The sequence below is a fragment of the Pleurodeles waltl genome, chromosome 6 (genome assembly GCF_031143425.1).
Source record: "Pleurodeles waltl isolate 20211129_DDA chromosome 6, aPleWal1.hap1.20221129, whole genome shotgun sequence".
NCBI lineage: Eukaryota > Metazoa > Chordata > Amphibia > Caudata > Salamandridae > Pleurodeles > Pleurodeles waltl.
The window spans coordinates 1,055,910,075-1,055,923,247 of record NC_090445.1 but is presented as its reverse complement, the minus strand read 5'-3'; the positions used below and the strand labels follow the sequence as shown (position 1 = coordinate 1,055,923,247).

The window sequence follows — 13,173 nt, the reverse complement described above, 5'->3', positions numbered from 1 at the left end:
AGAGGCAGTTCTTGCAAAAGGTGCAACTGTGAACAAAGAAGCAGATGGAGGCTCTCGCCTTGGCACACTATAAACCACATTTTCAGAAACATCAGTAGAACGTACAGCAACTTGATCAAAAGATTCCAAATTAATCGTTGTCTGTGAAACAATCGCAAGATCATCTTCCACCCTCCCCAAGCTCGGAGAGGAAACAGCGTCAGTGTAAATCACCTGCAGCGGGACTTCTTCCCCAGTAGTGAGAGGGATTCCGGAACTACTGGGTGTCCCTCTTGGTCTGCGCTGCAGAATCAGCCACATGTTGTAACTTGGCATTATCAATGGAAACAAAGCGATTTCCTTTGGCCCCTTGCAGCGGCGGTAAAATCACAGTTCTCGTGCCGCTAACCCCTAACACAGGGACAGGTGCTCAATAAGAAGGACCAAATTCTTTCTTTACTGCGACCTTTTCACGCACTAGATCCCCAATCCTGGGTATCCAACCAGTAGGAGTTACCGGCTCATCCTTAATTCCTGAGGAGGCAGCACTTGCAGAAGAGTTATCTTCACGGAATTGTTGTAAATCCTGCAAAACAGTGACACGATCATTTATGTCAAAGGGCGTATCCGCCGCCTCCACACCAGGACCATCTAGATCAGGAACATACATTCGTGTTCCAAACAGGCACTCATATGAAGTACGAGCCCCCAGTGACCTTCTAGGCAAGTTATTAAGTGCTCTCTGTACTCTATACAGGTGGGCTAGCCAACCACGACCCGTACCTATAACTCTGGCCGTTAAGGATTGCTTTAAATCACGATTTGAACGCTCCACGACAGAATTTCCCTCGGGATGAAATGGAGACGAGAATTGGAGTTGGACCCCCAACGAAGCCATGGTGTCCCTGAATGCCTTAGAGGCAAAAGCAGGGCCCTGGTCCGAATGAAAAGCCGCAACTGCAAATGTATCGACAAAGATGCGCAAATCTTTAATAACAGTTCGAGCGTCAGCTGAGCGTTGTGGCCATACCCACACAAATCTGGAGCACGAATCTACAGCAACCAATATATATTTGTATGCACTATCTGGTGTCAGCGGACCACAATGATCCAAGTACACACACTGTAAAGGTTTATTTGAAATCAGAAGGGGCGTCTGCGGCGGGCGTCTAGCCGACGAAGCTTTAATTTGTTGGCAAACGTCACAACAAAGTACATACTGCTTTGTCTCTTTATAGAGACCAGGCCACCAGTAACAAGCCTGTAAAAGTGAAATCGTGGCAGCCACACCAGCATGTGCAGATGCCAGCCCCTCATGTGCTGCAGAAATTAATCGAGGTCTCTCAATTTTATTGGGTAGTTCACGCATACCAACGCCTGGAATATTAACAACAGCATTCAGCGCACTACTCAAGCAGTAACTATATTTAAAAGTAAATCCCCTAGGAAATGGCGTGCCATCAGCCGTAGCCGTTATGGCAGCCGAAATCTCTGTGTCTGGTTTGGAACTCGAACGAGTCACTGTGGCCACAGTGGCGACAGCCACTGCTGACTTTGCGGCTTCATCAGCCAAAGTATTCCCAGCAACATGTATTCCAACGCGCTGGTGTCCAAGTGTATGCACAACATGGACCTTAGGAAGCGTTTCTTTCAGATCCGCAACCTTATCCCCCAACAATTTATGTTTAATGGTGTTGCCTTTAGAATCTCTGAACCCATTCAACTTCCAATAGTGCAGATATTCATTGAAAGACTGAACACAGTAGTAGGAGTCACAGACCAGCAAGGTCAAAATCGCCGGATCCGCGTGCTCCAACGCTAACAATAGAGCTTTGAGCTCAGCCAGCTGTGCCGTGCAATCTCCCAAGGTTTTAGTATAAGTATGTCGGGGGCAGAACACTTCCCCCTCCATAGTGCCGCTCACTACCGCACATGCAGCAGAATACTGTTGTTTAGTCCCAACCGCTGGTTGCCCAGAGCCATCGGTATACATGACCACCTGATATTGGTCAATAGGCAATGTGCCAGCAGGGACTGGGTACTCCATTTCATATTGAAGAAATTCTTGAGTCTGCAGTTTAGGGTCAAATATGTAATCTACATCAGTGGCTGTCAAAGACGTAGCCCATTGTATCCATCGCGGGTGTAAAGCTTTCGAATTAGGAACACTCGCTTTTGTAACAGCCTCTAAGGCCGGAATCGGGGAAACGACAATGATGCGTTGGCCCTGTGCAAGCGGTCTTTCTTTAATCACAGTCATCTGTACTGCAGTGAGTATTTTCTCAGTCTGTGCAAATCGTTGTTCTGCAGCAGAATACAAGTGGGACTTGTATGCAATCGGGACTGTCTCACCCTCATTAAAGGTGATATACGTAATCCCAACAACCCCAGGTATCACCCTGATGACTAAATGTGTCTTATTGTCCCGTGTGTGTAAGTGTTTAACTGCTAAGAGATCAGTCTGTAACTCTCGTAGTATGTGTGTATGCTCAATCGTCCAAAATCTACTGGAAAAATTTGGGCGAATCAGTTCGTATAAGGGTTATATACGCGTAGCATAATCAGGAATGTAAGTTCTGCCAAAATTCAGAAACCCCAACAATGATTGGAGCTTCCGAACCGTATTAGGAGGCTGCAATAAAGCACATTTCTCCCAAAAATGTGGCGCTAAGCTCTTGCCCTCACTCGACAGCTCATATCCCAGGAAAATGACGCTGAGGAAGGCAATCTTTGATTTCTTAAAATTAAACTTATAGCCAATATCAGCAAACCCCACAACAATGCGCGATACGCGCCTTAGAGGTTGCAGAATCTCATCGTCTGTCAAATATATGTCATCAACATATGATAACGCTTCAGGGTCCAACTCGTGCAGCATTTCAGTCACACGAGCCGAAAACAGTCCTGGGCTATTCTTATACCTCTGAGAGCCAAACGCACTGAAACTGGTATAGTCCCGACTTTCGGCGCTATATTTTGGCAGAAAAATCAATTCGAGATATCCAACGTTGTTTTGTATTTCTTACGCACTATATTGTTCATAAGCGCTGCGCTATGTGAATTCTGTATTGCATATGTGCATGTATGACTATTCAAATGTCTATAATCCACCACTATCCTATATGAATGGTCCGGTTTAGCGACCGGAAATAAGGGATTATTCATCGGCGAGACACAGGGCTCAATTACACCCTGGTACTCCAATTGTGTAAGAATTTTCCTAACCGATGCCCTTGCCTCAAATTTGATAGGATACTGCGGCTGTGGCTGAGGTTCGCCCTTTATTGGAATTACATGATAAGGTGATTGTCTATCCCACCCCATGTTATTTCTATCTAGGGTGGGGGCCTGTGCTAGAGCCCATGTTTTACTATAGGACTCCGCTAGTTCTCTCGGAACAAGTGGTGAGAAGGAAGGTGCAATAACCTCCTCCCCAACCGGACAGTCGCGAACAAAGTCAGGTGGCCAATCCTGTTCGGCCAGCAAAACATCATATGATTTTACCACATGGTCCCAAAAGATGGCGTGTACAATGCGGTCAATGTCCCCTTCTAATCGCAGAGTCACTTGATATACTCTATTAGGATCAGAGACTCGCATATCCGCCGTTTCGACTTGTATGAAGTCATCAGTTGCTTTCACCTCCAGATGCTCTAGAAGACTCCGGCGAATATTGTGACCTCTGCCGCGCTGTCTAACAGTGCTAACGCCCATGTCTTGTTCGTCAAGAGAACTCTCTTCTTGAGCGGCATGTCTAACTGAGACTGCTGCCACTTTCTTCTTTTTAAATTGCTGTTTTTGTTGCAGCGGTTTCTCTTCTTGTTTAACAGAAACCTCCGCCGAGCGCTGTGAATCCTGTCTTGGTTTCACGTACTCCGTCCTCCGCTCTGATCGCCCACCTCTCTCACTTCTCTTCTCTAAGGAGTCCTGAAAGGAACAAGATTGGCGTGTATCAGTTTACTGATATCTATCAGGCGTCTTCAAATTATCCCTATTCCTGAGATTATACCTATTCTGTGGGGTCTCCGGTTGAGGAGACTGTCCCCCATCTTTCTTAGGTGTTTGCTGTTTCTTTTCCCAGCGCTTTTTAGTACCCTCAGGTTGCTGCTGTTTAGCATTATCTTTATTATTTTTACCCTGTAATTGGGGTTTTTGTGGCCTAGCCCCTAGGCTATCGCGACCAATACTGGAATATGTTTCTGCTATTATTCTCGGAAGTTCCCGCTCCTGATTAATCTGCGGAACGTCCCGAAGACGCATTCGCACTGCTAGTGCTACTGCCTCTCCCTTGAGATTACTCAAAATAATAGAAGAAACTGCGGCAAAATTGCCCATTAACTGCATGCCCAAATCTAAGGCAGGGGCAGCCCTATATTCATCTTGAATTTGTTTAAGCACTTCCGGTAAATTAGCTAAAGTCGGTGTACCGTGTGCTGTAGTGTAGAGCGCAGCAAACACCATGCCCCAGGTATTACAAAGGTCCACCGGAGGAACCATCCCATACGGCAAACACATCGTCAATATTCTATGTTTATCCTGAGGTCCCGTATGGGGAAATACTGCTTCCAGCATATTAATTTTTTGCCGCAGCCAAAATGGAGTCTCCTCACGTTTAGCCGGTACCTTACCCATAACTGAGTGTACAGTGGCCGGATTGATACCCGGAACCACTGCTTGTGGGTGAGCCGGAGCAGCACGCGCTGCATTAGTATTTAATGCCTGCATTACAAACTGAACCAGTCTTCTGTATGTAGTTGCTAAGTCTATATATAAACAACGCACGTCAGCCACTGCCAAATTTGCAACCGCAGGATACGGTGTGTAAGTAGCCAATAAAGGCCAGGTCGGACCATCATTACTCAGTGGACCTAACTTCACTTGTGCTACTGTGTGTGGGAGGGCGCCATCAAGCCAATTATGGTGTTCTTGATAAGATAAAGGTATCTCTAAGTATGCGTAAGCCCTGTATTGTCCAGGGACATTCGCAACAGTGTATTCGTGAAAAGTGTTCGTACCCCCATCAACTGCTGGAAATACGACCCAAGAATAAAAAAGTTCTGTTCTATAGGCTGCATGGGCGTCCACCACAAAGTGACCGGACCCCCCTGGACCGTCAGTCCATGTGCTATCAGATGTCCTGTGAGCGGGTGGCACATATTGATTGCTATATTCACTACATTAGGATTCGCCATTTGTTAAAAAAAAATAGCTCTAGGTCAGAGAAGGCACACCAATATCGGGGTTTTTCCTTTCAAAGTTCAAGCTTGAACAACCAACCACTAAGCAATAGGATGTACCTATCCCGTGGTGGCGGAAACCCTCAGCCCCACGGACGTCTCCGCGTACGGAACCGAGGAGTCAAAATATATATGAGACCGAGAGAGTCAGTCGGACCTAAATATTAGAGCCAGACCAATCTTTGGCGGCGCCATGTCGCGTGGGCTCTCATGATCCTAAATGAGACTACTGGATTTCTAGGCAGCAGGATCGATCACGGCGTGGGGGACTGAGTCTGACCAACGTGTAAGGAACTCTGTCACCCTAAATCCAGTGTTTGCTCCGGCTAACTAGCAGTGCCTCATTTCTCCCACGGGGAAGAAATGATTGGGCAGCCGAGCGCATGACATCTTTGGAACTTCTCAGGGAAGTCGTGGTCACTCAGATCCAAACCAACTCTCTCATTTACAATATGATCTCATATACAAATGACAAAGACAGTATAAGTTTTATATAATGTTTTAATAAAACGACTGTATTTTAGATAATAAGGCATGAGCCGCAATAACCAGAACAATACAACACAGTAGGATTGAAATAGTCACCAGGAGAGTAAAACATAAGAACAAAGCTATCATAGTGCCTAACAGTTTCTACTCTCCCTCTGGTTGTTCTATTTAGAGCCCAGCATGTTAAGCTTCTAGCTTGCCTTTCCGAATCACTGGGGAGACATCAGCCCTCATACCTGAGCAAAGGCCTGTGATCTGGTTCAGCATCTGCAACGAGGCAGTCAGCGTCTAGTTGTGGTTCCCTGGTCGGAATCTCCCTCTTGCGTGTATTGGGACAAGGAAGTGATTTTATAACTAACATGTCATCGTGATCACAAAATGTCCCTACCCAGGAATGCCAAATCTAAACTCCTACCACGTCTATCGGCAATGTACCAGACTGTATCCTTGACTGAAGCACAGAGTGAATATGTTATGGAGAACTCCAGTGCTGAAGTAGGCAAAACAGTGTGATATGAATAAAAAACAACACTGTAGAACTGGCTATTTGAAATATAACAGTATGAAGCCTAATAAAAAGCATTTAGAGCAAAGTGCACAGAGGCTCTAAGCTGTCAGCAAATTAATTAAATACATTCAGGGCAAAGTGCACAAAGGCCTAAAGCCTGAAGCTAATGCGCAAAGGATACGTAAAACTAACCACACTACACTTTGTGTCTCATACCATCCCCACCAGTGACCACTTATAAAGAGTTATGATGGCTAGTGGTAGAAGTTTGGAAAATGAAATGGGATAAGGTAGAAGATAGAGACAGAGAGCACCATGACTCTGCCATGTCCATTCAGATAGTCGGAGAGTCCTACACGATGTATCGATCTCTACAGGACAAAAAGGTATCTTAACCCTTGGCTGCTGAGCCTTTTCCCGCCCCAGTGTTCAGCCCTTTTTATTATGTTTGTGCCATTTGATGCTCAAGCGTTCATAACTTTTTTCCCAAAGAAAGGCCAAATTTGCTTTCTTTTTCGCCACGTGGTGGGGGTTCTAAAGGTACCCAGAGTTTGTGTATTCCCTTGGAGTGAACCAAGAAAGTAGTCAAATTATAGAATTTTTTCCAGAAAAATGGAAAACGTGCAGGGCAAGAAAGCATATTTTTTACATAGCATCAATAAAAGGTTTTCCTTAAAATTATCATCTGCACAGTTTTCAGGAACAAGCAGAGGTTATGCATTTTTCTTAGTGTTTGTCAATATTTTCATATTATGTGTGGTTGATACCTACTTGTACTTTGTGGTGGAAACAGGTATACAGTCCATTGGTGAACCAGAAGGCTATATGTAATATATATTCCAAGAAAATTGTAGCATTCTGAGTTTATAAAGGGGCTTTTACTGTAGATTGCTCATGGTGTTCCCAAATAAACTAATTGTTCAATTAAAAAAATAATGAAAATAAGTCAGAAAAAAAGACATAGGTGACAAAGGTTTCATCTATACTTTTTTTGCTCACATGCCTGAATTACAAATTGAAAATTACTGTACATCTGTCAGACCCTTCTGATTGCAGGGATATACAGGGTTCCGCAATACCCAGAACCATAAACTGAGCTGCACCCTATGAACATATTTCATTATGAGCTGATGATTCAGCAATTCATATGGAAAAATCTAATGAATGACAATTGGGGATACAAGACACCTATGTATTTTTTAACTGTGCCCATGGAACTGAGTTTAGGGTTAATGAAAATGGTTTACTGTATAACACTGAATATAGGGTTACCCATTCTGGCATGTAAGTCAGTGAGGTCATTTTTCAAAATGTGTTTTTTTATTTTGCACACTTGTTTACATTTAGCAGCAAAACATTGAGAGAAGTTCAATGGCTAATAATAAATATAGTACTATTCTCTATTCCCTAACTTTTTCCATTGAAAACGGTACCTCACTTTTTTGACTTGACCTACCATCTGCAAAAAGGAAGGCTACATAACTCAAAGTGGAAACATCAAAATATTTTAGTTGAAAACGGACTCCTATTGGTAATGTTGGTAACTGTGGTATCTTGGTGTGGGCTTAACTACCACCCAGAGAAACCTACTAAACTGAGACATTTCTGATAACTTGACACTTAGGCCTCTGGCCACACCGAGCTACGATCCCCTCTGATGCCCTCCAACCCCCTACATAACATGGTCTCTGGGCTTGTGCAATGGTGAGTTAGAGGCAGGCCAGGCCTGCAGCTATTCCCACCCCAGCAATCCAAACTCCTATAGGCACCCAACTCGCATTTTGGGTACTGTGGTGCGCCAGTTGTATCATTTATAAAAGCTTCAAACCCATGGTACCCCTGTACCATGCAAGCTTTCCTCAGGAGGTGGGAATGAGCTTGCACTGTGTGCGGTACCTTTGGATTGAAGCTTGCACAATGGCTCCTGTGGAAGTATCATTGTCTGTCATGGGAGGGTTGTGTTGTGTTACATGGGGTGACCTCATTTCACCCAACCAAAATATATATTTTTTATAGCCTCTTGGAGGTTTCTTCTTGTTCTCTCCCCAGGCGTCTGGTGGTCAGGTGTCATTACCCATCCTCCACTTTTTTCAAACCTTTCTCAGGACACAGGGACCAAGTCCTTGAGCCCAGTAATGGCTGCTGCACCATTTTCTTCTGAGTTGTGGCCAGGCAGTCCAGACTGGTCATTCATTCCCAAATTGGCCGACTGGTGAAAAAGCTCTGTTGGACTTTTTTTTTTCTTTCTTTTAATTTTTGGTACAACAGGACTCCTGCAGGACCTGTATATATATATATACAAATATGACATTTTCTAACCTTGTGAAGCCCATCCAAGATCCTCTTTAAACTCTACTTTCCTAAAAACAGCTGAACTGATTTACACCAAAGCACAAAATTGGCTAAAATGAGTAACTTTCTGACTTTCTGCTAAATTTGGTGTATTTTCTGTTTTTTTTCTTTATCGGAGGGCCAATTTCCCTATGGCAGTTAACAAGAGAAATCAAAGTTTTTGAACCTCCCATCTTTTTCTTGACCTCGCTTAATAGTTCAGCATGAAACATTGCATGAAGGATCTTAGGTGGATGAGGTTTTCTCTTAAAACATCATGTGCATATTTATCAAGGGCACCAAAAGTATTGGTGAAATAAAAAATGCTGTTCCTTTGGAAATTCTGATCTAACTATATTTGCACTGGTGTTAACACATAAGTGTTTTTTATATATATTTTAAATACTATAACTCCCCCCACACCTATGCACAGTGTTGTTACCAATGATGGCATTTCAAATGCTGCAGTGATGTTGTCAATGATATTATAGAACATTTCATCAATATTTGAGGTATTTAGCAGTGCATGGCGAGGCATGAGTTATAGTTACCGTAGGGCACAATTCATAATTACTTGAGATAACTATAACTGGTGAATTTCAATGATTTTAATGTGAAAAATGCTATGTTTTAACTGACATTTTCACGTAACTATAATTTCTCCTTAACCTTTGTTTCTTTCAGTTAATTTTTCAGTGAATTCCCAAGGGTTTTCTTTAGCGTAAAGTAAGTTATTATTAAAGTTCCGAAACATAACATCACTTTAAGCTTTGTTTTTTCCAGTGAGTTCCATTGCCATGCATGGTTTGGGGTTGGGGTTTCGGCCAGGTCATGTCCCAAGCCACCGGCCTACCGTAAAGCATTGTCCCATTTGCCCACCCCCCTGCCGCTCACAGCCTCTGTTTCACCAGGCTGATTATGCCAAATATAAAAATCAATGGCCTCAATGCGCTTTATCAGGTGCTCAGCACATCATCATATATAACACAGATATATTAGCTTTAATAGAAAGTCACCAGTAATTATAATAAAGTGTATAGTTCATAAATTTACACATTGCAATGTTCAATATTAGAGATTGTCACAAAATATTCTCAATAAAGCATTACTTAAAAAGAACATTACAATGTCTTTAAGTCTTTTTTAACATTTTCAGGCCACAAAGTGCAACCGTAGATCCAACCATAAGGTCCCTGCACTCCAACTGAAGAGCATACATCTCCCGCTCGAAGTGCTTAAAAAAATATGGTAAGCTGTCCGAGGGTTATGAATTCAGTGACCCTGGAGACTTACTGTTTTTTTTTTTTTAAACATTACAAATATTCTTTGTGGTGCCAAGATCTGAAAATATTGTTAAAAGGTCTTCGCAGGGCATTAGGGGGAGGTCTTTGCATGGGGCAGTGAATAAAAAATTACAGCTCCTGTCGCTCCCTCATTATTCTTTCTATATATTTATTTTTATTTTTTGGGTGTCCCGGTCCCACCTGGGACTTACTCTTTATGACTTATACTATGGGGTTATGGAAGGAGCCCCAAGGACCCACAGCTCCTACCAGCTCCCCGCCATCTTCCATAGTTGTTGCAAGAGGGTGCCGTGTTGTTATTTTAAAGTGGATGCCTTGGTGCCCTTTCTGGACACCCACAACATTGCCAAATGTTGGGGACTGTTGGGGACTGTTGGGGACCCCTGGGCCCTGTGCTGGCTCCTCAAGAAGCCCCCATACTTGGTGCTGGCAGGAGTTGGAACTGGATATTTTTTTCTAGGGGTGCCCCGGGCCCAACCAGACCACCAACAACAGCTTTAATGTTGGTGGCCTTGGGGGAAGCCAAAGACCCCCTTGGTCCTTGCCAGCTCCCCAGCCAGCAACCATCATGAGTGCCGGCAGGACCTGGCTGCATTTCTTTTATCTGGCCAAGCAGGGTCAGCTTATTTTCAGCTCCTGCCCATGGGAGCAAATTTCTGGTTGCTGCCCATAACAGAGGGGGCAGGGAATAAAGTTTACATTCCCTGTCCGCACTCAAGAGATCAGGGGACACAGCAGTGTCCTAGGGGATGGGGCAGATGGGACACTGGTCTCATCGGGCCCGATGGGATGCGGACCCTGGGACTGATATGCAGCTCAGGGAGGGGTTCCTGACTCCCACAAATAACAATGTAAAGTGTATATTTCATAAATTCACTCATTACTATGTTTAGTATTAGTGATTGTCACAAAATATTTTCAATAAAGCATTACTTAAAAAAACAACATTACAATGTCTTTGAGTGTTTATTTCACATTTTTCAGGCTACGAAGTGCAACCGTAGAACCTACTACAAGAGGTCCCTGCACTCCAGCTAAAGAGCATACAGCTCCAGCTTGAAGTGCTTAAAAGAATTTGGCCCTGGAGACATAGGGCCTGATTTTGACCTTGGCGGTTGGGGTACTCCGTGACAAACATGACAGATATCCCGCCCGCTGTTTTACAAGTTCCATAGGATAAAATGGATCTTGTAATAGGGTGGGTGGGATATCCGTCACATTTGTGATGGAGTATCCTGTCCGCCAAGGTCGTAATCAGGCCCTTACTAATTTCTTTTATTTAAACATTAAAAATATGATTTGTGATGGCAAGATTTTAAAATATAGTTAAAAAGTCTTTGCAGGGTGTTATGGGGTGCTCCTTGCATGGGAAAGTGAATAATAAATTAACGGCTCTTGCCACTCATCTGGTTTTTTGTTTTTTGGGTGTCCCACCTGGGACACCTACTCTTTATGATTTATACAATAGGGCCATGGAAGGAGCCCCAAGGACCCACCGCTCCTGCAGACTACCTAGCCATGTTCTATAGTGGGTGTAAGGGGATGCCCAGTTATTATTTTAAAGTGGATGCCTCAGTGCCATCTTGAGACACCCACAACATTGCCAGATGTTGCTGGGCTGCAAGAGAGGCGCACGGCCCCTGGGCCCTGTGCTGGCTCCCCAAGAAGCACCCATAGTTGGTGCCGGTAGGAGTTGCAGTTGGATATTATTTTCAAGGGGTGCCCTGGGGCCCACCCAGCCACCAATAAAAACCTTATTGTTGGGGGCCTTGGGGGAAGCCCAAAGGCCCCCTTCACCCTTACCAGCTCCCCAGCCAGCTCCCATTGTGAATGCCAGCAGGAGGTACCTGTATTCCTTTGCTGTGGCCAAAAGGGGTCGGCTTATTTTCAGCTCCTGCCTCTGGGAGCAAATTTGTGGTTTCTGCCCGTAACATAGCAGGCAGGGAATAAAGTTTACATTCCATGTCTGCACTCACCGTATCAGGGGACACAGTAGTGTCCTTAGGGGATGGGGCGCCTGGGGCACTGGTCTCATTGGGGCCCCATGGATGAGGTCCCCAGGACTAATCTGCAGCTCAGGGAGGGGTGTCTGGCTCCCACTCCCCTAAAAACACTTAATCGGCACTCAGGCCTTTAGGAGACTTGAAGAAGGGGGGCAGCCCCCCCCGAATGAACTAATTGGTCCCTTAGAAGCCGGGGAAGGGGTCCTTGGGGATGAGACCTCCTGTGCCTCCACAAAGGTCCGGGGGGCTGCATGCCAATCTTCCCCAAAAACAATAGCGCTGATTCCTCGTCCCTGGCCTACCCTAGGGACTTACTTTTAAAACATGCAGGTCCTTTTTTTTTAATGGGACTGGAGATCCTCCACAGTCCCGTTTAAAAAAACACATCACATTGTTGGCCCCTGGTGGAGGCCCATCAGGCCTATGGTGACAGGGTATACCTACCCTGAACCTTTATATGTTTTTTGTACTTTTTTTCAGGGCAGGAGACTGAGTTCCTGGGTCCTAAAATGTCTGCTGCTACATCTTTGTTGATGTGGTGGCAACCAATCAGATCTTATCTTTAGATCTGGAGGATCCGCTGATTCTCTGCATCGTGATATATACTTACAGTTTGAGCCTCAATTTATCAAAAACTACTGAGCAGATTTACACCAAAACACCAAAAGCATGCTTTCTGGACCAAGATCTAGCTTCCTCCTAAATTTGGTGTAATTCTGTTCAACCGTTTACAGTATGACTGTTCAGTTTTCCTTTGGAAAATTGCATGGGGGAAAACACATTTTGGGACTCCCCCCTTTTCTTAGCCTTGGATTGACGAATAACCCTGAAACATTCCACAATAAAGCTGAGGTGGCCGTGAGTTTTTTTGGTAAGTTTTGTGAAGATTTGTCAAATAGTGCCAAAGTCAGTAGCAAACTAAATGATCCAAAATCCATTTCCTATAGAACCTTGGACCTAATGATAACTACCCAGTGGCAACCCATTTGGAAACTCATATATATACACATATATATATATATATATATATATATATATATATATATATATATATATATATATATATATATATATATATATATATATATATATATATATATATTCCACCAAACAAAGTTCAAACGCTGGCACTCCAGACAACTGAAATGTTTATTCAGACCAATAAATCCTTGTCAAATTTAAAATTTTCGATTTTCACATACAAAAGTAGGGCAACGCGTTTCAACCATCACAGTCTTCTTCATTAGCCCACAAAGAAAAAAATCTAAATCACAATGGCCCCTCCTACCTTAGGTATATAAACTCTAACAAATCATAGACAT

At 43.9% G+C, this 13,173-nt stretch overlaps 1 protein-coding gene across 1 annotated transcript in view; it reads left to right on the top strand.

Annotated features, from left to right (window-relative positions):
* ACOT7 (acyl-CoA thioesterase 7) overlaps positions 1-13,173 on the top strand; it is a 1,119,500-nt gene that overhangs the window by 545,240 nt on the left and 561,087 nt on the right. The gene's annotated exons all lie outside the window — the stretch shown is intronic.